Genomic DNA, 5,416 nt, shown 5'->3' on the forward strand with positions numbered 1-5,416 from the left:
TCTATTGTAAGATGTATGCAATATGTGTATATTCTATTATTACATAACTATTTGAGAGAAGCAACAAGAAACAACTGTATTCCATGATCCTCTAATTGTTACTATTCAGTAAAACAGGAAGAGGGATGCTCACTAAAGCTATTTCCACAGTCACTTGCAATGTCCAGCCCAGAGGCCAACGTAAGGGATTCCATAAAGATGGTGAGGTCCGCCAGATGCTTCTGCTTGGGAGTAACTGTGCTGATAGTCTCAATCCAGGAATATCGCAGGACCTACTAAATGAAATCCTAATACCTCAAAATCACATATTGCTACAAAAAAGTGGAGAGAAAGCTTTGCTGACCACAAGTGAATATTTCTACTTTCTTTTCTCTGCAATTTTTTTGTGAGAAAATTCTGTAAATTCAATAAGAGAATTCTTGATGAAAATATGAGAAGGGAATAGACAGGTTTTCTTTTTTCTTTTATATTTTTCTAGATTTCATGTTGTTACAATTTTAATAATCATTTTCTGAAATCCTGTGATTCATACTTTTGCTCATACACCCCCTCCTCTAAGAGAGCAGGTAAAATAGGTTGCACACATGCTATCATAAAATAAATATTTCTATATTCCTAATGCTGCAAAAGAAAACACATAATGCTTACATAAGAAAAAAACTCATGAAGGAAATAAAGTTAAGAATGCATATTTCAATATGCACTTAGGCTCCATCAGTTCCTTCTATAAAGGTGGACATTCTTTTTCATTATGAGTTCCTTGCAGCTGAATCTTTGCATTGTTGATAATAGTTAAATCGTTACAGTGATCATCATACTTTATTGCTATTATTGTATACATCATTCTATTGGTTCTATTCACTTCACTTGGCATCATTTCATATAAATCTTTCCAGGGTTCCAAATAAGATCATCTTATTTGTCATTTCTTATGGTATAATAGTATATATAAAAGAAGAATTTGCAAAAGAGAGGAAGATACAAAAAAGGAAATATGATCTAGGGAAGCAAGAAGCAACCCATGTGGGGGAGGGGCAGAAAGAAAGAGACTCAGGATTCCAGGGTGAGAACAGAAGCTGAGTAGAACTCAAAACTGCTACTTCAACTCACTCCTTCAGCTAAGAGCCTGACAAGAGGATCCCAGAGGCTGGAAATTGCTCTCTCTAGACACCAACTGCTTCCTAGTGATCCTTGGAAGTCTTTTGCTCATCTCAAACATTGTAGATTGGACTTTGAAAGAAGTCATCTCTCTATCCCCAATTTGTCCTGAACTCCAGCAATTTAATCAGATTAGCTCAAGAGTAGGGACAATCAGCAGCTGACCAGAAGAGGGATCAAGGGTGAGGGCCTGGACCCCTGAGATTTGGGGAGGGGTCAGTCTTCCAGTCTCTAGGGACTCCTGCTACCCACTTTCCTTACCCAACTTTCAATTTCCCTATTAAAATGTTATTAGTTAGATCAAGACTGCCTACTTTCTGACACCAAAGAAGGGGACTGAAGATTTGGGGAGAACCATACCTCTCCCCCAAAGAGGAGAACTAACTCAAGACTAGGGCTGAGGAGTGAACTCAGATCTTAAAGGGGAAAGTGGTAGTTGAGGGTACTGAAAAGATCCAGAGGCAGGAAAATCTATCCTGCCCCTCAACAATAACTAAGATTAAGAAGGGAGGCAGTGGGTCAATCTCTAAAGTCCTCTCCTCCAGTCCTTAACCTCCACCTCCCAACCCCATTCTCTGAAGACATATTCTATACCACTGGAAGACAAACTCAGGTTGTCTTCACCAAGGTGAAGAGAGGGGGAAGATCAACCTCTTCTCCCCTCTCATTCTCTCAACCCTTTCTCCCCAATTCACCAGTGTGGGTGGATGTAACTTCCCTTATTGGCCTATATTACACATACCATTATAATTATATGCCACAACTTGTTTAGCCATCCCCCAATTGATGGACATCCATTTGGTTTACAATTCTTTGCCACCACAAAAAGAGCTTCTATAAATATTTTTCTATAAATTAATCATTTCCCCTATCTTTGTTCTCTTTGAGATATAGATCAAAGATTATGCACAGTTTTATCATCCTTAGGGGCATGGTTCCAAATTGTTGTATTAGTTCACAGCTCCACCAACAGTGTATTAGTGTCCTAATTTTTCCACATCCTCTTCAACATTTATCATTTTCCCTTTTTGTCATTTGGGTTTGACAAATGTGAGGTAGTAACTCAGGGTTTTTAAATTTGCATTTCTCTAGTTAATAGTGCTTTGAAGCATTTTTAAAATATGTTTAATGATAGTTTTATTTTCTTCATCTAAGAACTGCCTGTTCATATCCTATGACATTTGTCAATTGGGGAGGAACAAAAAGAGTTTCATAAACCATATTCTGCATCAGGCAACATCTTTATAGCCATGCAATTGACTAAAGAATACTTATTGTCCAAAAGTTTTTAGCTTAAAAAAATTAACCAAAAGTTTTTAAGGGATTGAAGCTTGATTTGTTTTATGATACATGTGATATCTGAGACTTTAATATTTCATTAAGAAAATCATGAATGTTTTTGGAAATTACAGTAGGTTAATTTTCTCTTTGGCCTTTAAAGTAATCTCTTTAATCAGTGTGGGGATGCCTGTGAGTGGAGTTGGACAATATGACTTCTACAGGTCTCTTCTAAATCTTATGATCCTGTGATCCATATCTAACATTCTATGATGTTTGTCTCTTCTTTAAATTCAAAGAAGCATTTATCACTTCTTTGACTTGTTCGACGTAAGGCAGGAGAAGAGGGTGATTTAAAAGAAAAAGAAGACTTAGAAGTCACTAACTCTCATAACAAACACACATCTCAATTGTATATCTCAACAACAAGGATTCTGTTCTCTTTCGGCTGGACAGATAGACTGTGGTTGATTGGAAATTAAAAAGTAAAAAAAGGAACATGGAATTTGGACCTTTTTGAAATTAGTCCCTGAGAAATTCAGAGACATTTTAACTGGGAAATGGCTAAACAAATTGTGATACATAAATATACTAGAATGGAACATTATTCTGCCAAAAAATTACTATGAAGAATAAAGAGAATGCTTCTATGTTTTGATGCAAAGTGAAGTGTGAAGATTGGATTTGGCTCTCCCCTGGTTGTAACAATGAAGGTACTTAGCTCTTCCTTTATTGTGAACATTAAATTGTAATCCCCTGTCTACTTTTAGATTTTAATCCCCAAAGTGTAAAACCAGTACTTAAAGTAGATCTACCCATTTTAACCACAAAAGGTGTGAACTAACTACAAAAAGGTATGAACTAACCACAAAAGGTATGAACACCCATTTCATACATTGAGTGGGAGGTCTGTGACCCACATGTGAAAGAATGGGCAGTCCTGGAGAGGAGCATCTGCTGTGATTGGTAAATGTAAATTTTAGGGGAGGTGACAGAAGAGAAAAAGGTCTTTAAATAGTGGAAACAGAGACACACAGAGATCATCAGTCACTTGGGCTTGGACTGGAATCAGTCACTCGGAGTTGGACTGGAGATAAGTCATTTGAAGTTGGACACAATCAGTCACTTGGAGCTGGACTGGAAGACAGACACTTGAGGAGAGACTGGAAGACAGCACTCAGACTTGGAGTGAAGATACTTGGCTGTGGAACTAGACCCTTGGAAGAGCTCCTGCAGGAGACCTCAGACTGCTTTTCTTTTAGATGGTCACTGTGGTGAATGTAAAGGCTAACTTATTTCCTTGCACTTTCTGGAGGTGTGAACCTCTGAGAAAGGCTCATCGTCTTGAGACTCCTTACCCCTGACTGGTGCCTTAAATTTCTAACTGGTTCAGAGGAAGCCAGCTTTCTCTCTTTTCTCTCTCCCCTTATCTCTCTTCCTTAATATCTTCCCTCTATTGTAAAATAAACTACCATAAATTCCATTTGACTTTAGTAATTCATTTTGGGATTTAGAAATTAAATCCCTGGCAACCACAAATTAATCTATTAAGTCCAATCAACCATAAATCTAACAGAAGTAATTATAACTAGGAAAATGGTATACACAATGGCCTCAACAACTTTTAGTGAAAGATAAAGTTATGTAATTATAATGGTTAAACTTGGCTCAAAAGAAAAAATAAAAAAATATATATACCTCCTTCCCTTCTTTGTAGAGGTGGAGGAAGGAAAGAGAAATTTAGGAAAACTACTCAGCATTTCATTCAAGTCTAAGAATATATATCCAATATTCTGCTCCTGCAATCCTCCACCTCTACAAAGAAGGGAAGGAGGTATATACTTCACCATCACCCTCAGGCTGTCTGTCCTTCTGTTACTCTTCCTTATCATCTCTGGTCTTTTCTCTCTACCTATCTTGAATTATGCCTGTCCAAACTCTGTAATGAAAGTGATCATGCAATGTCCCATGGAACATAAATGGAGGAGAGCCACTTATTATCTCAGCTGCTGAAGGACTTGGATTCTTGGGTCTACAACAACCCTTCCTGCCCCAGGAGAGCAGAATAAGAGGAGGGGGAAATGATCTAAAATAAGAGTCACCACTGAGCCAATAAGAGTCATGTATTCACTTAAAAGGCCTTAAAAGGACAGACTATGTCTATTCTCACTTTCTTCTGGTCTTCCAAGAGGGAAGAAGAAAGGAAGACTTGTTGGAACATAGATTTAGACCTGGAAGAGATCTTAGAGGTGTTTAAGGTCAACTTCAATTTTACATATGAAGAAACAGAAGCCCAGAGATGATAGATAATTATCCAGGGTCACATAGCAAGTGTCTAAGTTGGAACCAAAGACTGGCTCTACTGATTCCAAGTCCTTTTCTCTCTCCAGCACAACATACTGCTCTAGGGAGGCTTTCTCTTACACTTCCATGAGATGAAGCCAGTTCATCTAGATTTGGGAGAGCCATTTGATAGACTTTTTTGTGTTTGCATTTAAACCTCAGAAATGGGCAAATGCTACAAATTGGAGCTGGATATATTGTTTTGTTGATTGCCTAGAATTAAGAAAGTAATGGAGAAAATGCTAATAATAAAAATTAAATGTGAAAATACATTGCATGTAATTTTCTTGAGAGCTTATTATTAAATTTCTACCAGTACATCCCTGGGTAGATGGGGGAGAACTCTTCATTTCATCAAATCGTGACTGGCTTTTTGCAGCATGAAGTGCATAGCTACTGAAAATGGGAGAGGATCATCTACTTCTAGAGTTAAAGCTAGTAGGACCATTAAAGGTCATGCTTCCTCACAGGATTCTCAATAATAATTAAGTAGCTTAATTTATTTTTTATTTAGTCAACTTAGAACATTATTCCTTTGTTATAAGAATCATAATCTTTCCTGCACTCCCCTTCCCCCCCTTCCTGTAGGAACATCCCCTCCAGCATTCATTATTTTACATAGCTATCATGTTAGCCA

The sequence above is a fragment of the Monodelphis domestica genome, chromosome 3 (assembly GCF_027887165.1).
Source record: "Monodelphis domestica isolate mMonDom1 chromosome 3, mMonDom1.pri, whole genome shotgun sequence".
NCBI classification, from domain to species: domain Eukaryota; kingdom Metazoa; phylum Chordata; class Mammalia; order Didelphimorphia; family Didelphidae; genus Monodelphis; species Monodelphis domestica.